Source organism: Alligator mississippiensis, chromosome 4 (genome assembly GCF_030867095.1).
Source record: "Alligator mississippiensis isolate rAllMis1 chromosome 4, rAllMis1, whole genome shotgun sequence".
In the NCBI taxonomy this organism is placed as follows: domain Eukaryota; kingdom Metazoa; phylum Chordata; order Crocodylia; family Alligatoridae; genus Alligator; species Alligator mississippiensis.
Window position 1 is genome coordinate 129,609,225 of NC_081827.1, and position 23,419 is coordinate 129,632,643.

Genomic DNA, 23,419 nt, shown 5'->3' on the forward strand with positions numbered 1-23,419 from the left:
CGGCACCTTTGTTACATTTAGTACTTCCTTTTGGAAGTCTTTTTGTCTCGGACCAACACGGCTACCAAGTACACCCCTAGAAGATAATAATAGTTTTGCATTATTTTTATTTGCTAGAAGGTCCTGTCACTTAGGATAGGAGCTGTTTACAATTACCTTGTTGCATCTGAAGCTTCTTAAAGCAAATTGCTGGGTAACCTAAGTGTTGGTGTAAAATACACAACAGCGAAATTCTGAGGTGCCAGGGGAGATGGCATTGCAACAAGAATTGGGACTGGTCTAAATAGGTGCTTTGTACCTGTATAATTTGTTTAAAAACTGCTGTGGCTAAAATGGTGTCGTCCTCTAGTGCGAATGCATATAACAGTTTAAGGGTACTTACTGGCCTCTAGCCAACTACTAAATTTATGGGATAAAGCAATATTGATATAAGCACCTTTCTTGCTGGTGTTCACAACATGGCATTGAGAGTAGGAGGTTATTCTGCCTTCTTTTATCAATTGCTAGATGTACATAACCAATTGTTAAAACAACAACAACAAAAAAGAAAAGAAAAAGAATCTGTAGGTAGGCAAAACAAAACAATTCCTGTTAATTGTTTCTGGTTTGACAGCTGTGTTTTTACATCTTCCTGTGCGGGCCGGGAGCGATCCGGGCCCTTTTTCGCGCTGCGTGGGCTGTGGCCAGCAGCCCGGGCATGCTGGGTCGGAGAAAGCAGGTGACACGCTAGAATTAGGCACGGACTCGTAATGGTTGATTCAAGATTGTTTACTTACACCGAAGATGGTCGCAGTGTAGGCTGGACAGTTTCCCAGGCATAGCTCCGCTTAAATCCTCGTTTGAGGACTCAGACAATATTCGGATCACTCCCACAGAGTTGTCGAGGCTCCGTAGATCCTTTTGCGCGCAGGGAAGAGGGATACGTCGAGGATTGCGCTCGGTGACGGGGAGGGGCTAGAGGCTGATCAGACCCCTGTTGCCTTCTTGATATTCACGCTGGGTCCAATAGGCTCCGCAGCGCTTAGAGATCTTCACAAGATGTGAAGTTCTCTTCCTCCTGATAGTCGTGGAGTCCTCCAGCTTGGGCGGAAACCACTCAAGCCTCTTATATGGCTAGCAAGCCAATCGCTAGCCGCCACGTGTGAATAATTTAACGCAAGCCAATAATGGGGCTTGAATTAGAATACAAATGGCGGGAACTCCTTGCAACGTGCATTTCTTAGCTGCAAAGAAGAAATGCACCCTGCAAAGAAAGCTTCAAACGGCGGGGAAAATAATTCAGTGGTGCCAAAGCACACACAAAACAAAAATCACGCCCTTGGGTTGTGACACTTCCCTATACCAATTTCCACCAGCTCAATATGATTACACAAAAAATAACAAAATAAATGTAAACCATTTAAAATCCCGTCTGATTTTGGCCTCCTATGCTGACTGACTTGACAGAAAATTGGCAATCTGAAAGCAAAAAGGGCAAGAAGCTTGAATGGGACACCTTAGAATAGATTTCAGAACAGTCACCACAATGAGGAGAGAGATGCCTAAAATTAGCTAATAGGTAACACTGAAGGAGCCTACCAGTATTTGCCTAAAACCCTGCTCCTCTCCAAGGAAACAGTGTCCACAATCCCAGATCATTTGAAAAGTGTAGGTGTTTCCAGCCTTTTACTTAAAAACAAAGTAGGGCTGGCTGCCTTTTTTAGCCCAGTGATCTTGCCCTACTTTTTATACAAAATCCTAATGGTTAGAGCACTTGCCCGTGAAGGTCTAACTCTCTTAAACATCTGTCCTCAGGAGTTGCAAACCCACCTGGCCCACTGACCACATGAGTGGCTTTCCAGCTTCTGCTTCCTCTGTGCAAAAATGAAGTTTATTTCTTACATATGGGGACTTTTTACCATCTTTAACTTTCCCTGAGCCTGATGAAGGGTGTGTGAGCCCAAAAGCTTGTAGAACAAGACAGTTTATTTTGCAGTTTCTCAGTTGGTCTAATAAAAGGTATCATCTGAATGACAGCCAGCATGGCTTCATTGAAAGCAGGTCTTGCCTTACCAACCTCATCTCCTTCTATGACCAGGTAGCTCCCCACCTGGACATGAGAGAGCAGGCTGAGATTGTATACGTTGACTTCCAAAAGGCCTTTGATCTAGTATCCCATGATGTCCTCATGAGAAAATTGGAGGATTGTGGGCAGAATAGTACCCAGAGAGTTGTAGTGAATGGATCAGTGTTATCCTGGCAAAGTGGGCAGCAGTGTCCTGCAGGGGCAGTGCTTGGTCCAGTACTTTTCAATATCTTTATTAACGATTTGGATGTTGGGGTGAAGAGCTCACTGGCCAAGTTCATGGGCGACACCAAGTTATAAGGAAACATGGCCATGCTTGAAGATAGGCTACAGATACAGGTGCACCTAGACAGGCTAGCAAGTTGGGAGGATCGGAATCTGATGAAGTTCAACATCGAGATATGTAAAGTGCTCCACCTCGGGACAGCCAACCCCCCAACACACCTACAGGGTTGGTGGCACCAAACTGACTAGCTCCATGAATGAAGGGACCTTTGGGTAATAATAGACCATAGTATGAATATGAGCTGGCAGTGTGATACTATAGCCAGTAGGGCAAATAATACTCTGGTACGTATCAATCAGTGCATCTCCAGCAAAACCAAGTAGGTGATTCTTCTGCTCTCCTCACCACTGGTGAGACCACAGCTGAAGTACTGCATCCAGTTCTGGGCACCACACTTTAACAAGGATGTGGACAAGCTTGAGAGATTCCAAAGAAGAGCCACCCGTATGAGCAGAATCTTACACAGCAAGCCATATGAGGAAAGGCTAAGAATAAGCTCCTTCCAAAGGTGGTGCAGTCATCTACCCTGGAAATCTTCAAGAAGAGACTAGACAGTCACCTTGTTGGGGTCACCTGACCCCCCCCCCCAGTTATCTGTCCTGCTTGGTGCAGGGAGCTGGACCCGATGATCTTCCAAGGTCCCTTCCAGCCTTACAATGTATGAATCTCCAAACCAAGAGTTCTGGATTTTTGCGCTTTTTTTTTTTTTGTCTCAGACCAACGTGGCTGCCAAGTACATCCCAGAAACATGGATCAGAATTGGACTGATGTAGGTTTGTTGCTGGCCTGTTCAACCTAGCAAGGCTGAGTTATTGCTGGTGATATGCAGTAGCAGTTTTAGGTGCCTGGTGAACTTCATGATGAAAAAAACAAACCTGAGGCACTTACCAAGTTTTGAATCAAGCAGCAGCTGACGAGGGATTTTAGGTGCCTACATGTTTAAATCCTGTTTTGTGTTAAGCTCCTAGTACTCAGGCTCTAAGCTGGAGAGCATATATGGCTTGGTGTGAAGTGTCTTTGGTTTTTTATTTATTTGTTTTGGTTTGGTTTTTTCCTTTCCCTTCTAGATCTACTGATTTGGCTCTACTACTACCTATCTTCTTACTTATTCCATTAATTTTATAGTTGTCTAAATAGATGTTTCGACTGTTGGTACTGGATTTATGACCCAGATACCTTGTTCCGGGGCAGACCAAAGCCCTCAGACTGACTATGACCTTTCCATCTGATAATAGGTGAATTTGATTGATACACAGTGATAGCAGATAAGAATAATGCAAACAATTCTATATCTACTAGGCCCAGGGTTCATAGAGTCAAGGTACATCTGGCCAGTATGCAAGCTTCACTCTTGAATGTCAGGTGTCAGCAGCCTGGAGGTCAGAGGCAGGTGTAGGTAAGATGGGCTGGTGGTGTGCCCTCTATCCATGGTGGCCTCAGGTTCCCTTCTTGGGGACCCTTTGCTGCTGTGAAATCCTTCCTTTTGCATTCTTTTCCCCTCCTGGCTTTTCATCTCTGGTCATAGCTAACTGGTTTTCCTGTGGTTGTTATACTGTCCACATTCTGTCCTGTCAGCATATTCCTTTGTTTCACAAACTCATCACATGCACCCATCCCAATTTGGGCTTTCTGGTCTTCTAATTTGGTCTGTTCCCCAAAACCAGAAATCCCTAGGACTCTGTAGCTGAGCACTGTGGCCTGGCCAATGCAGCAGAGTCCCTTATCCCATGTTATGGAACAGAGTAGTACATGTCTTCAGTTTTGCAGCCTGTGTGTCTAACACAGGCAAGCAGACACAGTGGGTCTTAAACGAAACTTTTTCACAAACAGGCTTTTAGAAATAAATTAAACCTTGCCATTCCCCTGGACCATTATTCCAATGCATATGTACAGTACCTAGAAGCCAGTTCCCCAAAGCAAACCTTTAAATACCATTTTCTGGCCATCATCAACAAGATGACCAGTGATCAAGTCTTCTGTGCTGACTGCATATCTGTCAGGTACTTAATAAAGCTCCATCTATAATGAGCCAGACACGTGCCTTAAATGAATGATGCACAAAGGCTCAAGTGGCTTCTCTATCCTGAAAGAGAGACATGATTGCCAAAGAAAGCATCTTTAAGGGCTTTCTAAAGGCCCACTTGATTGGGTGGAAACTTCTAGCTAATTTTTTGAGCTCTTAGCCATAAATTGGTAGTAATCGAGCACCAAGATGAGGAAGGGTGGTTTTTAATGTTCAGGATAAAAGGTCAGCTGCAGCAGATCAATTTGCATGTTGAATAGCGCTGCAAATATTGTGACAAAAGATGCACATCTCTTACAGGTCTACACTCATTTGCAGATCCGCATGCTTGTCTTGATCACTACTACTGCAGCAGTTGTCCTCCTGGGCTAGGGATGGTCATTCAAAAAGTCTGAGCCTGAATTGATTCAATCTTTGTAGTTTAATCTAACCTGACTAGGCTGAATCGGTTTGTAACTGCACAGACATCCCCTCTGGACTGAGAAAATGCAGGCACATGCCTACAGTGGCTCAGGCTAGAAGCCGGGGGGTGCCAGAGCAGCCCTCCCTTCCCTTCCACGCAGCTCAGCTGAGGGGGGTGAGTGGCCAGGCCCTGGCAGGATGCTCTGATTAGGGAGGGGTTTCCGTCCTCCCCCTCACTGCTCCTGACCAGCCCAGCAGGGAGTTGATAAGAAGAGCATTTAGCACCCCATTGAGATAACAAAAGCCTCTCTCATTAGTTCAAGTTCTTCTTAAACAACTTTTTTCCAAGGAAGGAACTGACACACATTATCAGCTGACCTGTTGATTAGCTCCAAAAAGCCCTAGGCAGATGCTGTCCTGTCTGCCTTACACAGACACCTCTCAGCATTAGCTAGCATACCACATGCTGGCTAGGGTCTGTGCTGTGGGAGAGGGGAGGGGAGAAATCCCTGCTTGAGCAGGAAGTGGTTGGGGGCAGGGGCAGAGGGAAGCTGGGCAGAACCTGCTGTGCCTGCAGTCTGTACTGGAGTTCCAGTGAAGGAGAGAGGGGCAGGGCCAGCCCTGTTCTGGAGCAGAGAGCCCTGCCCAGGGCTGCAAAGCATCCAGGATGCTGGGGGACTCTTGGTTTAAGTTAAACCAGGAAAGGGTCTGGGACAGACATTACATAAACTGGTTTGACCCACATCAGTTAAGTTTGATACTACATTCAACCAGGTTTATCTCAAACTGGTTTCAGCCACTTTCAAACTGGTTTATGTGCACTGAATATCTGTCCTGTTACAGGTTTAAACCACTTTCTGATCACTTCAACTGGTTTATGTGTAATGTACCCTGTAATGACAGTGGGACTCCTGATGACAGCAATGAAATGAACATTTACTTACATCATGGTATTTCTGGGATTTACTTCATTAATGTTTGCAAGGAATTTGGAAAGATCTTCAGGGATGAAAAGCACAGTGAAAAAGCAAGCCATTTGTACCAGTCGCACAATAGTCATGTAATGGCACATGACATACTAACAGCTCAAGAAATTCTACCAAAAGTTCCACAAGTGGCATTTAACAGTTCACTGACAAGTATTTCCTCTAAAGGGCTCAGTCAAAATGTTGATAGGAGCATGGAGGAAAAATCTGCTGAGAATTCTATTTGAGCGTTGGTGTCCCAGGGTACCCAAAGACTACTCAGAAAAACTACTACTACAGACTACTACCCTAACTACTCGGAAAAAAATGACATAGAAAACAGCTGCGTCTAGAAGGATTTGCAAAGCTATCGTAATTTTCTTAATTAAAAATAAAATGCTTTTTGAGAGAGCCAGGAGAAAATAATTTCTTGAGGGTGTCTTCACAAATAGAAAGAAAAGGCTTTCATCACTTGAGCTGCCACCAGCTGCGAGGAGCTTACAAGATGACAGAGACATTTGAAATTACAGGACACCCCATGGTTGTTCGGTTTCCCTTGCTCCCAATTCATTGCTCTGTTGCTTGTGACTTTCCTTTGAAGCAAATGACTCTTTCAAAGCGATATCTCCCTTGGCAATTCATGACTGCAGTAGTAATTTTGTTATGTGGGGCTTTGTTTTAACCCTTAGTGTGTTTGCGGATGAATGGCAAGTGTGGCATTATGTCCCCTCACCCTCTAGAAGGTTAATGGTCAATTGTGAGAGTACAACTGTGAGTAAAGTTCCTGCGTTGTTTAGAGGAAAATGAATGTCCTTTTGCAGTGCTTCCCTGCTCTCCCCACTTGCCCACACACACACATGCTCTCCTTCCAAAAAGATCAGAGCATTCCCTCCCTCTCCTTTAAATGTAAGCATCACCAAATGCTACCAGGCAAACCTCACCATAATTAAGCACTTTGGCTTAGTATTTGAATAGGAATAACATGAAAAATAACAACAATCAGCACAGTAAAGTTCTTCCTCATTTTGGGTTCTGCTTCCAACCAGCACCAAGTGCAACTGGCTGCTCCTCTCTGGAACTGTGCCAGGCTGGAATGTTTTAGGACTTGAAGGTGCTGTTGACTAAACAGTCACTTCTGTCCTATAGTTCCTATATAGGTGTCTATTAGCAGCTGAAGAAAGAATGGTTCTGTGATCCTGGTCTGTTTAAGATACTTAGGTTTTACTCCCAACTTTGCAAGTCTCTCTGCCACAGCTCCCCATCTGTAAAATGGGGATGATAATGTATTTTCCCTACCCCTTTTTATTCTGATTTATTTAGATTTTAAGCTCTTCAGAGTAAGGGATTATAGTTAATGGTGTATGTATAGTGTCCAGCATAGCAGGGTTCCAGTCTCAATTGAGGCTTCTATGGGCAAATGAGATGGATTAACAGTGATAAAGGAGATAATCCATAAAAGGATAGATTTTAAAGTGTCTGAGAGAATAAATTTCTCTGTTCCTCTGTTTGAAAGGGAAAAAAGACCAACTACATTGAGTGTCATTTACAGTTTATACTTTTTGTCTTATACAAAATACACAGAATGAATTGTTGATTCATCATCTGCTGAAAAATTGTGTTACAAAAATGTAACAAGATATCCAGGTTGAGAATATAACAACTAATGAATTATTTCATATAGGAGTGAAACCAGGGAAGGGCTGTGTTTTATAGGACACAAAAAATTATTGTGAAGCAGACTGCTGAAATAACACTTGATGAGGGCATTTGGTGTAAAGCAAAATTAATCTGTGACAGGTAAGTCCTAGCTATGCTGGAAAGAAATAAGATTTTTTTAAAAAATTTGTAGAGTTCTTTCCACATGCTGAAACTAGAAAGTGCAAAATAAGGTGCAGATTTTCAATAGTTAGGCTGTTGACCACTGGAGTAGCATACACCACATTGCTTGGTGTTCTCCAAAAGCCTTAATTTGTGCAAGAGAGAATCTATTTCAATGACAAAATTCATGAATTATGGATAAAATTATAAGGCTTGTGTTTAAACAGGGAGACAAACTAGGTGAATCCATTCTGTTGCACGGATTCAAAGTGGCCCATTCTGCCCTCATACGTTCCTAGGGTTGTATCAGACTCCAAAGAATCTACTGTAGGACCAGCCATTTGTTTTGCAAGCTTCTGGTACCATGCAGCAGGAACAGTCGCTTCCTTTTCATTGTTGGGTAAATCACTTACTTGTAGCCTGACACTGGTGGGAGGTGTGACATGCCAGCCTGACTGACGTACATAAGTTCCCTCTTTGCTGTGAATTGTTGGAGGGGAAGGTGAGAGAGCTTGGGTCTATTTGTGCAAGTCTGTGCGGTGGCACCAGCTTTCTGTGATGGTTGGGCCTTGAGGATAGTGGGCGCTAGGTGGCTCTGGGGCAGCACCAGGCTTTCTGACATGGGTGACGCATAGGGGGTGCATGTAGGTGCACATGCATCCCCTGAGCATGGCAGTGCGCCACCTACTGTTGCCATGTTCCCACTGCACTCCTGCTGCTGCTATGCACCCCCTCAGCCACTGGGGGTGTAGCCCTGTGGGGTCAGTCCAACTCTCAGGATCTCAATATTGCGCTGTTAGATAGGAGGGTGTGACACAATTGCACATATACAAACACACAAATCAATTAGGTGCATACACATGCATCCTACCAGCTCAGGCACATACACATCCAAACCAGCCTAGGCATATGCATACCTGTCACCAATTCAAGCACATACACTATACACCCCAAAAGTTAGACACAGATCACCAATTCATATATCATGCACACAATGCCATATATATTGCTGGTTCTGCAGGGTCTTTGGTCTTTCAAATGCTGGGTTCTTGTCTCTGTTCCTGGGTGAGGTCCATGGTTCCTGGGTGAATCAATGTGAGGTGATGGCCTAATCATTATAGGCCATTCAGTAGAGGCCTGCTACCATTGTATTTCAAACATTCCCAATCACTCTCATTCATCCGGGAACCAATTTACATGGGAGGGATACGTGAATCATACAATTGCAACACAGGGGATGCCTGGGCAAAGGACATGAGATGGAGGCTTGACATACAAAATGGAAACTTGATATTACTTTGGTTCACTTACAAACACAGGCCTAAACCATACAATAGCCATATGAAACAGTAAAAATCAATACAAAAATGATAATAATACAATGTAAAATAGTGGATATCCAAAACCAAAAACTTGCTACCAAAATAAAAATGTTAAAGCTTATCCTAAGTCTGAGCTCACTTATGCTTGTCTATAGGGAATAGAGAGGGAGAGAAAGAAAAGCCAGAAATAATTGGGGAAGGGAAGGGAACAAAACGCACATCCATCATATATATTTAATATAACAAAACCCCCAGTTTTTCTTTTTTAATATATATTTGCTTCAAAGGAAAGTCACAAGCAACAGAGCAATGAATTGAGAGCAAGGGAAACAGAACAACCATGGGGTATCCTGTAATTTCAAATGCCTCTGTCATCTTGTAAGTTCCTCGCAGCTGGTGGCAGCTCAAATGATGAAAGCCTTTTCTTTCTATTTGTGAAGACACCCTCAAGAAATTATTTTCTCCTGGCTCTCTCAAAAAGCATTTTATTTTTAATTAAGAAAATTATGATAGCTTTGCAAATCCTTCTAGACGCAGCTGTTTTCTATGTCATTTTTTTCTGAGTAGTTATTGTCTTTGGGTACCCTGGGACACCAACGCTCAAATAGAATTCTCAGCAGATTTTTCCTCCATGCTCCTATCAACATTTTGACTGAGCCCTTTAGAGGAAATACTTGTCAGTGAACTGTTAAATGCCACTTGTGGAACTTTTGGTAGAATTTCTTGAGCTGTTAGTATGTCATGTGCCATTACATGACTATTCAGTGACTGGTACAAATGGCTTGCTTTTTCACTGTGCTTTTCATCCCTGAATATCTTTCCAAATACAACTTGTGCACATGTGTGTACAGGGCATGGTCTGTGTATCCTCTGGGTGTGTGCGCACATGCAGAGTGCCTGTGTCCATCATGTGCAGCATGTGTGTTGTGCTCTTTGTGTGCAGGACATAGATGTGCCTGATGCGTGCACCGGATCTCCTTGTGCATGTGATGTGTTTCAGCTCATAAGCTTTCCTTTCATGCATTTATCACATACTGTAAGCTGTTCCTAGCCTTTTCTGGATAGAACAGGGTATACATCTAAATTATAATAATAATAATAGTAGACTTCCACCCCATGCTGCCTTTCTCTTCTCCGCTTGCCTTTGCTGTGTCCCCCCTTGCAGCTTAGTGAGCAGAGGAGACACCATGGCCCCAGTGGTGTTACCAGCCAGTCCCCCTGCACAGACGCCCCAGACTCTGCTCTGGTTTGGTGTCCATGTTGTAGCTGGGTCCCTGCTCTCCTGAGATCCGGGTTCACTTTTCATTGCCTGGACTCTAGGTTTTTTTTCCCCTGGGTGTTTATTCAGCCACTGACCTTGCTTATCTGAAATGTCACACTTGCTTGATAGTCCTTCTGTATAGTAGGCATCGGCTTACTGCTGCATGTTAATTTCAGCCAGAAGTGTCAAACTCACCTGGGGCCTCAGGCTGGATCCAGTCTGTGAGGCTTCTCATGAGCCAGGGCCAGCCCAGGACATACCTGTGGCTGTCACAGCGGTGGGCCTGGGGGCAACAAAGAGCCTGGGGGTTAGGGAGCCAGGGTGACAGGGATCCTGTGCTGTGACAAAGGTTTATCATGGCCAGTGGGGCCAAATAGCTCTGCATTATGTGGCAGGCCTCACCCCCCACCCCAGCCCCTGCATTTTCTTGTGGCCCTTCAGCATCCCAGGCTGCAGAGGGAGGCTCCGCATGCCAGATACAGCCCACAGGCCATATGTTTGGCACCCCTGGTTTAAGTCATTACATTAAGTGTGGTGATATTTGTGTCACTTGTGAAAATGGCCAGAAGTTTCATGTTCTTCTGTAGCAGAAAGCCCCCTTTTCCTCTTGCCTGCATTTGCTCTCCCCTCTTTAAATATGTTTTTCCTCTTCTACCTTTTCTTCCTTCCTCTTTCTTTCACTTTAAGATAAGGAATTGTGTTTTAAACTTTGTGTGTGCGCATTTTGTATCTCCCTGTGTATTTTGGTATTTTTATCTATTTGTGCGCCATGGCATTTGTAGCTTATATTTTATACGCCTCACCTTTCAACTTTCAACTATAAATGTGTTTAGTAACAATGTTAACAAGGGCAGGAGTTCAACTGCCACTTCCCTGTATCAGGCTGGCCCCTGAAAGAACGAGTGAATCAGTGATTGAATATGTAACACTATAGCAGCAGGCAGCGATTAACACCTAAGGAAACTGCAGATCAACCAACGGAAGAACTCAATAGAAGACAATGTAACAACCAGGAAATCTCTAAATGGCATTGATCAAGGGCTAGAAGCCCTGGCCTGAGTTAATCAATGCCGGGGACCAACTTTTGGGCTGAATATCTCCAGATCAACCGCTCCCAGAGCCCTATTCAAAATTCATCAATGGACTCCCAAACCTGCACGTACATGTGGACAACCCCTGGGCCTGACAGATGCCATCCAGTAGCCACCGAGGGGGGGGAAGTCCCACGAGGGTCAACGACCCCTGGATTGGGCAAACCTGAAAACTGGGGAGTCACCAAAGTCTGCCAAGGATAGATAAAAAGCAGTGAAAAGTGACCCTCAGCGGCACCCTCTTGATCTCCAACTTGACCAGCACCCGACCTGTCCAGCCAGAAGGACCAGCCGGCGACCCCCTTCTGGAAGATAACACCACGCTGAAAGAAGCCTCAACAGCAGACTCCAGTGCCTGTGGGATAGGTATACCTGACTCTTGTAGCTTGCTACTGTGTGTGTGTGTGTGTGTGTGTGTGTGTGTGTGTGTGTGTGTGTGTGTGGGGACCAGCCCCACGGTTTATGATTTAACTCATTACAGTGTTTCAATCTGCCTAATAAACCAGAATTTTAAGGATCCTGAGTTGGACATTTGTAGCCAACACTTCAATCTCATCCTGGGGTCTCTGGGGCTAAATAAGTTTCCTTGCTAAATGAGTAACAGCTGTTTAGCTCTCTCTGCCCTTGTTTCCTTTGGTAATATTCCTTTGTTAAAAGAAATAGGTGCTCTGTACTCAAATACCAAAGGAAAGGAGTAGATTATTTCTCCTCCTCTCACTCCTAGTTTGCTCAGTTACTATCGGAGTCCTTTGCTTGGGGGGGGGGGGTGTACATGCGTAAACTGCCTGGAAAGAGGTCAGAAAGAACCAAAACTCAGTTGTTGGTTTGACTTTGTGTCTGGATGACATTTGGCTGCTTAAATAAGGATTTTATCTTTGAACCTGGCAAAGTAGCTTTTGTTTCTGTAGTGCGTGTTTAAGCTGTCATGAAAATCAGTTTGAAAAGCAAATGTATTGACTCCATGCTATTGTAGAGGAAGAAAGAAGTCTTAAGGTAAGAAAAATTGTTTTCATTGCTCTGTTGCTACTTGCCTGTTGTCAGAATGCTAATAATTATCCTCATTGTCCTAATAAACTTAGTGGGGCAGAGTTCATTTCTATTCAACATATTGTTCATTTTTATTATTTGGTTGTCTGAAAGTCTCTCCTCTAAAACTGGAATTGGCTTAGATCAGATGCTCAATTATTTTTAAGCTGACCTTTCACATTATTATTATTAGCATCACTGAGATTGAAACTTGCTATTTGTTTGAAATGGTAATCCAAAACCCTGAGTAAACAGATTTGTCTACTCCTAAAGGACCATGAGAAGAAGTGAAACAATCAGAGTATTCCACTGAAAACTCCTTGTTTAAAACACCCAAAGATCCCCAAGAACAATTTTTTTGTGTGATTTCTTAGCTGGTCTAATGAAAGGTATCATTTCTGAACCAAGAGTTTTAGAGTTTTGCATTTCTTGTTTGAAATCCTGGACTTTATAAAGTCAGTAAAAGCTTTGCTATTGACTTAATGGAAGCAGGATTTTCTTCACACTAAGGACTTACAAGAGAACTGCTAACCTTAATTATTTTAACAATATGTAAGGGAAAGGTATGTTTGCAGTTGTAATTGAAGATATGTAGGATTTCTCAGGTTGTTGATAGAAATCTTATCTTGTACCTCAGAGTGATTAGGGAACCACTGAAGTGTTTGAAGTATTGATTTAGTATGTTTTACCTGGCTAATACCATTTCTGCTTTTAAAATACCTCTGTATGTTTGACCAAACAAGTGTATAGATACTTGGGATCTATGTACTTAATTAAGTACATGGCTAATTTGACTGATCAAATCATTGTGGTTTTTGACCCCGTCTTATTCTGAGCCAGTGATGGCTTTGTTTTGTTTGTTTTTGTTTTGTTTTAAGAAGAAACAGCTGCACAAAATTGTCAATTATCTATACTAACAATTAGTAATTACATTCATTTCTATTTTACAGGATGGCCATAATTTTTATTTTTAGATTTGGTTTTTTCTTCATTAAAAACAAAATAACAAAAATGTAATGTTTTTGGGTAGCCTTTTAAATGTTAATTCTTACCTTATTGTCATGCATGGGTTAGATTCATTATCAGTTCTATCTCGTTCCCTACTGTGTGTTTTTCCTTGCTAAGGTGTTATTAAATTGAAGTAGAAACATGGAAAAAATTGAGTTAGATCAGTATGTGGGCAAAATATGGCCTGGGAGCCAAATCCGGTCCGTGAGGCCCTTAAAAAATTTAGAAAATTAATATTTATCTGTCCTTGGTTCCTGTCAAAAAATGACAGGAGCCAGAGGCAGTAGGACCCAGGGGAAGCCCTGGCCAGCTCCTACAACAGCAGGGGCTATTGGCCTGGGACCATGTGGCTGCACTGGTGCCGGAAAGTCAGGTAAGCGGAGGGTGTGGGGGAGGGGGGTCAGGGAAGGTCAAGGGAAGCCCACAGGCAGGGAAGGAGCTGGTGCTGAGCATGAGGAAAAGTGGCCCCTCTCCCACCCCTTGGCCGGTGCTCCCTGCTGCAGCTGCTTGCAGCCCATGCAGGGCTGTCCTGAGCAGGCACAGGCAGCCTCATGTGAGCTGTGAGTGGCTGCAGTGTAGGGTGCTGGCCACAGGGCAGGTGAGGGGCTGCTTTCCCCACGCTCGGCACTAGGTTGTAACCCACCCCCATTGCCAGCCTGGGCCCTGCTCTGGCTCTGGTCTTGTTGGGGAAAACTTGTCCCCGGGTTCGTTAGGCAGAGGCTCAGACGAACAACAACCTAAGTTTAAAGACTTGATTTATTAAAGAATGCATTCTGAACAGACAACTGCCCCAAGAAGAAACTGTCTGTTGTTCTACTTCGCGCGCAGCTTGATTATATAGCAAGTATGGTATAGGAAGTATGACATCATATGCATAGTAACAGATACATCAATCCATTAATAGCACACTCTTTCTATACTAGTATCCTGTTTTTACTAAACTAGAATTATTCCAGTTTGTGCTTAGCCTAGCAGTTTGGGGTCATGCCCTTTGACTTCCTCATAGCTTAAGCTGTGTACGTGACCTGCTCACTTATACATAATGGCGATTTGACTCCGTTCTGTTCCCCTTCATTCCCCCCTTTGATCCTTCAAAAGAAGAATGACTCTATTTCTATCTGGTGCAGGTCTGTCCATAGTTTCTCCTATTCTATCTCATTTTCCTTAAATTCTACCATCATTTGTTTTACTGTTTCTTTTGATATTGTTGAGAGAGTTTGTTTAGCCTTCTTTACAAACAATTTTACGCAACATAAAATTAGTTGTGCTATTACATATAAACTTAAGCCTAAAATTAAAATAATGCATAATGCAGACACTATCTTCCCCAGGAGCCCTTTAAACAATCCTCTAGGATCTAACCAAACAAACCAATCTGCCGAAGAATCTTTAGGAACAAAGGCTACTTCAGCAGCCTTGGCAGCATGAGCTAAGGCATCATTCACTTGCTCTTCTACTAACTTAAAAGTACTATTTACATAGGTACAACATTCCTGCCCCATTACAGCACAGGCACCCCCTTCAGACGCTAATGTGTAACCAATAGCCAATCGGTTTTGTATAACCATCTGTTGTAGATTGTCCTGGTTTTGTGCTACAGTCTTTATGGCATTTCCTAAACTCGTTATGGCAGTTTTGGTTTCTAGGGCTAATACTTCAACCACCGCTTGTAGTTGCAGGGTATATTTTCCCACACAGGAAATGGCAGGGCCGGTTATAAGCGGAATTATCCCCACTACTGAACATCCAATCAGCTTTCCTACTGTTAAAGGATTCTTATATGTCTTTAAAGTAGCTCAAGCAGCTTATTCTTGACTTGACTGGTTAGGACTTTCCCTCCGATTTCTGAGGCGACCTTGGGGTAAGGACTTGGTTATTCTTACTGCTGGAGTTAACCAAGCTAAATAGCAAGACCCAAACCAGCCAGGTGGTAGCTGGTGGTAAGCTTTTGTACCACATACCCAATGGGTTCCCTTTAAGGCCATCCAGCTGGATGAGGTTTTTTTATTTCCATTATACTGGTTATTGTATAGAAAGTTAGACATGTGATGGCCCCAGCCCCCCACAGGACTAGGTCTACCCCAAACATTTGTTGTTGGTATGGGTGTGCCGTTTTTATGCCAATGTCCTCCTATTAGAGAGCAATCTCACACAGTAATATTTGGTAGCTGTATTGATTTACAGGTTATTGAGCCGTCAGTGGTTGATTGATCATATGGGTTATACCAACTTTTGAAACTTTTGCACCATGTTCTGTCTTTGGTGTGATTATTCATCCAAACTCCATTACCCATATCATAATGGTTACAGTTACTATGCCCCACTGAATAATTTCACTGCTGGGAGTAGTTGCATACCCAACATATTTCTCCCTGTTGAGGTGTCACCTTAAGGTACTTGTCATCATTCCAGGTGGCATTGTTTGGGTCTGCCCACCGCACGGTTAAATTTAGAAGGGTTAAAGGTCGCAGTATCATTAGAAATCCTTCGTCATTAGTTCTGGGGATAAGTCCACAGACCCAACAATCAGAAACATTTAAGGCCAAAGTAACCCTTTTCAGGAACTGTAAATACACATTTGCATTTGCCATAGCTAGTACTACTTAACATTAACATCAACAGCTTCATTATGTTGAATTCTGTTGGCAGGTATTGTTTGGCTTGCCTCTGCAGGCAATTCTTCTGGATTACGTTGTCACTTGCTTCACCATACAGAAGATTTCTTTTACTGAAATCGTTGTATTTGGTTTATTTTTTCTTTGGACGCAGGTTGTAGGTATGAGGGGGCTCAACCCGGTGAGCTGCTTCAGTGCTTACATCGGGGAGACCTTCCTCATCAAATCCAGTTCCTGTTGGAGTGGGATTTAAATCCAGCTGGGTTGGTTCCGGGTCGATTTGTTCTACTTCTTTTGGCGTTAAGGTTCTTCTGCAATGAGATGCATGACTTTCCATCAACCTTTACAGCCGTATTGGTGGTTCGTAAGACTTGATAAAGGTCCATTCCATCTAGGCTGCAGACAGTTTTTCCAATGAAATTCTTTTACAAGGATCCAGTCTCCAGGACTTAGAGAACAGCAAGGAACATCAGTAGGCACATGTAAGGCTGCACTGACCTGTGGGAACAAAGCTTTAGCAGTTTTCATGAGTCCTCTGCAATAATTTAACACATTCTCATGGCCTTCCAACAGGCTTGCTGCTTTTTGTTCGTTGATAGGGTGTAGGCCTACATTCATCGGTCTACCAAACAAAATTTCGTATGGTGTCAACCCATGTTTTCTATTTGGCATGTTCCTGAGGTGCATTAGTGTAATTGGAAGAATACGGGGAATCCCGCACGAAGTTGCCCAGTCGCGTTTCTTTTACATGAGCCGTCTACAAAAAAATACAATCAGGGTTAACTAGAGGTGTATCTGTGAGATCTGGACATGGGGTAAATACCTGATCTGTCTGAGTAATGCAGTCATGATCTAACAAGTGAGTATCTCCATCGTGCGGTAAAGGTAAAAGAGAAGCAGGATTTAAAACATCACAATGAACAATAGTAACGTTATTGGCAGCTAAAATAGTGTGCTCATAAGAAGATAACCTTTGAGAGGACAAGTGTTGAGTTTTTCCATGGTTTAACAAGGCAGATACAGCTTGGGGAACAGCAAGGGTAAGAGGCGATCCTAACACTATAGCTGCTGACTTGTCTAAAAGCAATGCAGTGGCAGCTACAGCACGCAGGCAGGGTGGAAATCCTTGTGCAACAGGATCAAGCAAGGAAGAAGAATAAGCAATTGGTTTGTAAGAGGAACCAAAAGGTTGAGTCAGAACTCCAGAAGCAACACCTTCTCTTTCATGAAAGTAAAAAGTAAAGGGCTTATCGTAGTTGGGGCGTCCCAATGCTGGTGCAGAGGCTAGGGCTGCCTTTAAATCAACAAATGCCTGTTCGTGGTGTTCGGTCCACGGGAGAGGGTTATCAGTGGAATCGTCTCTAGTAAGCTCGTTTAAGGGTTTTGCCAGTAAGGAAAAATTGGGTATCCATTGTCGACAATATGAAGCAGAGCCTAGAAACCCTCTGAATTGTTTCTTGGTAGTAGGTTTGGGGAGAGAGAGAACGGCAGAAATGCGATCTGTAGTTAAATGTCTATGCCCCTTGGAGATTTCGTGCCCCAAATATATAACTTTTAGCTGGCAAAACTGCAACTTAGCTTTGGAAGCTGTATGACCCTGTTGGGCTAAACATTTTAGAAGGTGAATTGTATCTGTAACACAGGCGATTTCAGTTTCTGAAGCAATCATAAGATCATCAATATACTGAATGAGTACTGAGTTACAAGGTAATGTGATAGTATCTAAATTTTTCTTTAGCACTTGCGAAAATATGGAAGGGCTTTCAGTAAACCCTTGAGGCAATCGTGTCCATGTATATTGCCTTCCTTTGTAAGTGAACGCAAACAGAAGTTGGGAGTTAGGGTGTATTGGGATAGAGAAAAAAGCAGAACATAAATCAACAACAGAAAAGAAAGCAGCAGAGGCAGGAATCATGCTGAGGTGTTACCAAATTTGCCCATTACTTTGGGGTGTGCTCATTTATTAGGGATAGTTTCTAGGGTCTTGGTGATTCTGTCAATGTGCTGCTTGTGTTACTATGCGGAGCTGTATTTCTCCCTTCTGCAAGCCCTCACCCCCAGTGGAGCTATCTTGCAGTACTCAATCTCAATGGGACTGGGTTCCTCCAGTCACCAAATCAGTCATACACACAAACACGCACAAATTAACGTGACACACCTGACATGGACAGGCTGACACCCTCATATGCCAAGAATCAGTTCATAAGAGCAACAATAAAATGCAGTCAGACACAAGCACACAGGTAAACAGAATCCCTCTGAATCCGGCTGGGTGTCCAGCTGACACCCTCATGGGCCAGCATTCAGTTCATAAGGGCACGTCTGAGTCAAACTGGGTCAATCAGCCTGTACAAGCTGATCCCCTTATGTGTTTCAAACTCAGCACATCCCAATCTTTGGCCTCTTGATGAGCAGACCCCACAATAATTTGGGCTTCACAGGGATCTTTAGCTTAGGTAAAAGAAGCGTTGCTGCAGAGCACGGGAGGAAAAAGAAGCAGAGAAGGAAAAATATACCCAATTACTTCCAGTTTGCCTATAAAAGTTATTTATTGCTAAGCATATGAAATATATAATAGTACTAGTAGTAATAGACATGCAAAAGAAAAACAAACACAAACAATGACAATACTACCCTAGTTTCACTAAGTATTTGGGGAAACTTAGCCCAAGCTTAACTGATACAGTTCAGGTTCAGAAGTTTATGCCTAGAGAGAAGAGAGAGAGAGCGAGTGCTGGGATCTCACCTAGTCCAAGGTACTCGGGCTGCAAAGCTGACAGGCACAGTCCGTAGCACAATCCTTGAAGAGAGAGACGATCTGTTCTTCCAGCGTCCCAAGAACGACAGGGGATGGTGTCAGCACAGGAGTTTTCTTCTTCTTTCCTTTTCTCCTTCTTTCCTCCTGCTGCTTCTTCTTTTTGCAGCATACACACTTACAGATTTTTATACCCTCAGTTCAGCTGCTTCGAAGCACCCTCAGTAGTGTAAATCATTGTCTTTTCTATTGACAAGGGGTTATCTGGTTTGGACCATCTCAGGAAACTGATTGATAGTCAGGAAACACTTAAGATTAGGGAGTAACACAAATACTTGTGAGCCAGCTTGAAATTCCTATGGATGGCAGATATACTGATGGGATACTATATCTCATGGTTTCTTCAGGAACAATAGATAGCTTGCAGCATCAGGATTTTGGATTTTTACTTGTTGTGCACAAGCCTCAGCTTAGCATGACTTTTCCAGATCTTACTATAGTCTTTTAACAGACTTAAGACAATTATTGGGGTGTTCATAACCTTTTGTGGAGAGGACTCCCACCAGTTGTCTCGGGAAAGATATGACAACACCTGGGATTAGGGCTCCAGCAGGCTGGATGCTGTGATGAACCCTTAACCATTGTTCAAATGTTGCCCATACCCCCTCTGACTCGGTCTCTTGCCTCAGCATTCCCTAACCCGGCAACCGAGTTTTAGTCAATCGAGTTTAAATAGGCCTCCCATAGTGGGACCGGGGAATGTACGGCCTGAGATGCCTATTACACTTAGAGCTCTGTGTGTGTGTCTCGGGGGGAAAAGTCCTTAGTAAATCCAGATTAGAACTGGTCTGATAAATGCTGAGCTGGGTGTGTGTGAACATGGGTTGATTAACATTTGAAGCACAGATTCCCCATCATGCAGTGCTCCCCTGCTTCTCTGGTCCCAGAATTCACTGCAGTCTCTGCTTCAGGCTTTCTGTTCTCCATCTCTCATGTAAATGAATGGTCATCTGGTTCCATCTCGGATGTAAATGAGACCTAGGGCAGTTGTTCACTCTTGTCACCCTTATCTGGAGAGTTTTAGGTGTGTCTCTCACTGCATCTTAATCAGTTTTGTTTAGGTAGAGGAGGGGAGGGAGAGGGGGGTGAGTCCTTTGTGAGTCAGACAGACTGCATCCTGTGCCAGGGTTGCCCAAGAACACAGAGCTGAGACATAACAGAGGAGAGTAGAAGGGTTTGGCACAACAGGATGAGAAGGAATAACAAATTGATTGACTTTTCTTAAATTTTGTACAAAGTGATAACCAGGATTTCCGTGCTTTTCTAATTTCCAGGGTTTCTTTACAGATAGGATAGGGGTGTTACAGGGAGAGTGAATTGGAATTAAAACACCCTGTTGCAACAGTGCATCTATGACCAGGGCAATGCCTTCCTCAGCTTCTTGGGAAAGGGAATACTGATCTACAGCAGGAAAAGGTTTGCGTGTATTATAAGTCAATTGAACTGGCTCAATGTTCAAGAGCTTTCCCGTTTCATTGAAGTGGGAAGCACACAAGGACTCTGGAACATCCAAAAGAGATGGAGAGTTGGGAGAGTCACCATCTATTTGGTTATTCTCAGGGTCTGTAGAGAACAAGAGCATTAAATTTTGGGTCTGATCAGAGGGCAGATCTAAATACACACCCTCAGGGGAACAGTAGATTGTGGCGCCCAATTTACACAACAAATCTCTTCCTAATAGATTTACTGGAGCAGTAGGACTTAACAAGAAAGCATGGTCAGCAGACAATGGCCCAATTTTGACTGTAGCTGGACTAGCATATTTATGCGGAATGATTTGTCCCCCTACACCAATTGCATTGACTGTTTCATTGGTGGGTATTAGTCTTCTAGCTTCCTCATATTTTATAGTAGACATTGAGCCCCCTGTATCTACAAGGAAACTATGAGATTTGTCATTAACAGTCACAGTTACACTGGCATCTTTAGAGGTTTTGGTGAGAGAATGCAGCGCAGCACATTCTGGTGACACAGAGGTTGTGCTGAACCGTCATTGGCTTGAGGGGCAGGAAACAGATGGGCCATTTTGCTGGGGCCGGTTTGGACAATTAGTTTTCCAGTGTCCCTTTTGTTTACAGTAATTACAAACATCGTCAGGACGCGGTCCACATTGGAAACGCAGCTGAAAAGGAGGTACATTTGGTCTTGAGTTAACTTGTGAACGAGGGTTTTGATCGGATGCTGGGGCCCCAGGATAAAAGTTTTTGCGAGGTTGGACGTATGGGCGAGGACCAGTACGCTGTTTTTGTTTTAAGTCTTGGATTTGCAAAGCCATCAGGCTAGTTCTAAGTTCTTTTCTTTTTTCCTTTTCTGCCTGCTGTTGTTCCCATAAATCTACACAAGCCTGAACAATCTCAGCCATAGGTTTACCCTTCCAGCCCAGGACTAATTGCTGTAGTTTATCCTGTAGCTTCGGCTGTAAATTCTTTACATAAGTGGTAACTATTAACCCTCGCATATTGTCTGCACCAGGATCAATGCCAGTATGTCTTTGAATTGCTGCACAAAGTCGATTTTGAAGATCAGCTGGATGCTCGTCAGGATATTGTTTGCAATTTTCTACCTTTGTCCAATCTACGTGATTCTGAGCTACTCTGGTAATGGCGTTTAACAGAGTGGCCCTTGCATTTTGCAAATCATGCAATCCCTGATTGTTTTCATAGTTGTAATCATTTCGTGGCCATGGAGTGCCGTTCTGTATGTTTCAGGTTTCAGCAATAAGAAGCCGCTTTTGTTCTGGGTTTAAGAGACTGCTTAGGGAGCCAATCGACATTTGACACGATGGGATTATAGATATTAAAAACTTGTTGCAACTTTTCTCTAAAGTCTGAGGGACTTTCAGTTTTGGAAAGGTATTGCAAAAGGTGGTGATGTCACTAGCAGTCCAAGGAACATTAACAATGGTCCTTTGGCTGCCGTGCATTTCAGACAAGTATTGTCGCAATGGGCAGAGAACAGTTGATTTAAAATACTGAGGGTCTCTGAAGGTGGTTACAATCAATCTTCCTCCCTCTTGGGCATATAGGGTTATTACACTCTGCCCATTTGGACCCCTTTTGATATTTTTAACGTCATATAATGGTCTTAATTCAGACTTTAAATTTTTCTTAACATCACAGACAGTGGGCAGGTCATCCTCATCTGAACTTGAGTCAGTAGAAGGTGGGGGGGAGAGGGGAGCGGTTGGTGTTTTAGCAGAATTTTGTCTGGTACTGCTTTCAGAGGTAACGGACCCCTCTGCAGGAATCGGAGGTGGAGGTGGAGGAGCTTGACTGGGTACCCAGGAGTTTAGCAAAACTTCTGAGTCTTCCAGAGTGGTATTGTTGGGCGCCGGAATACTGGGGTACAATTTTTTATAGGTAGGAGGATCAGGTGGGGAAGCGCTAGGGCTGGATTTTGCCTCTTTTAAAGTAGCCGATTGTTTGTTCAATTTTTCGTTTGAATCTCTGAGACTAGCCTTAATTGATTTTCGTTTTCTTTTAGAAGCTTCATTATCCCATAGGTATCAATATTCCATTTGCTTTGGCTTGGGTATTTCTAAGAATCCCCTCAGGTAATTTAATTTGTCAGGGTCAAAGGTTCCTTTATCAGGGAACTGTAACTCGGGGTTTTCATAGGTATACCCATTCCAAGCACATGCCAATTTAACTAAGTGCTTTTGCTTCTTGGAACCCAATTGAGTTTCATAAGTCTTGCGCATATAACCCAAGGGTGTTTTTGGGTCCGCGCAAGAGGTTCCTTGACCCATTTCTTTTGTCTTCAGTTAAGGAAGAGAACGGGAACTTAAATATAATAATTGTAACCAAGGGTAGTACACAAAGCAGCGTTTTATGTTTACCCACTGACTAGTCAGACAGCCTGTTCGTGAATGAGGAGAAGGGAAAGGGAAGGGAACCTGTCCGCTGGATCACGAGGTTCGAGCTGAGCCCCCTTGCTTTCAAGTCTGCTTTGCGGGCAGCCTTGGGGCAGCTAGACTCAGCCTTAGTCTCAGATTTGGTCAGCGGTTCATTATCATTCTAAAGGATAGTGCTGAGGCACGGGGTTCAAGAAAATTTTCTTTTGTCCCAGCCTTGGTCAGCGAGGGTATGGATAATGTTCATAGTACTTTCGAGGTTTCAATATCCCTTAGTCTATAGTAATCTAATATAAACCCAGTTCCCCACTACACTTGTAGAAAGTTAACAAGTTTGTCAAATCAAATTTTAGCCTCAGGACAGGGACTGCTAAAGCCAGTAGGCAAAGGGATAGGCAGAGAAGAGTCCGGGCGTCCCCAGACCAAGTCAGAGCAGTCTACCTGTCAGGGATCCCACGTATTCAGTTTTAGATAAAGTATCGTGTTACAAATTTCAGTCAGTCAGATAAAGCAAGTCTTAAACTCTACATTAATAACGTAGGGAACGCTTACCGCTGAGAGATGTAATTCGTCCAGACTAGGGAGCACTGAGACCTGTTAAGTGAGATTTTTCAATTAGGATCTCTTACCTCTGTGTTTGGCGCCACGGGTGTCAGCTGTGTCCCCAGACTGTTCAAGCCGTCAGCTCGGTGTTCCGCAGCATCCCACTGCTGACACCAGAAAACTGTTGGGGAAAACTTGTCCCCGGGTTCATTAGGTGGAGGCTCAGATGAACAACAACATAAGTTTAAAGACTTGATTTATTAAAGAATGCATTCTGAACAGACAACTGTCCCAAGAGGAAACTGTCTGTTGTTCTACTTCGCGCG

The 23,419-nt window shown here is 43.5% G+C and overlaps 1 protein-coding gene across 3 annotated transcripts in view; it reads left to right on the forward strand.

The window, feature by feature from the left end:
- The first annotated feature begins 10,490 nt into the window (after nucleotides 1-10,490).
- The window catches only part of LOC132250202 (endogenous retroviral envelope protein HEMO-like), a 100,491-nt gene continuing 87,562 nt past the window's right edge, over nucleotides 10,491-23,419 (forward strand). For all 3 annotated transcript variants that reach the window (XM_059726622.1, XM_059726621.1, XM_059726624.1), the window contains exon 1: nucleotides 10,491-12,226. The gene's annotated coding sequence lies outside the window, so the exon portion shown is untranslated. The remainder of the gene's footprint in view (nucleotides 12,227-23,419) is intronic.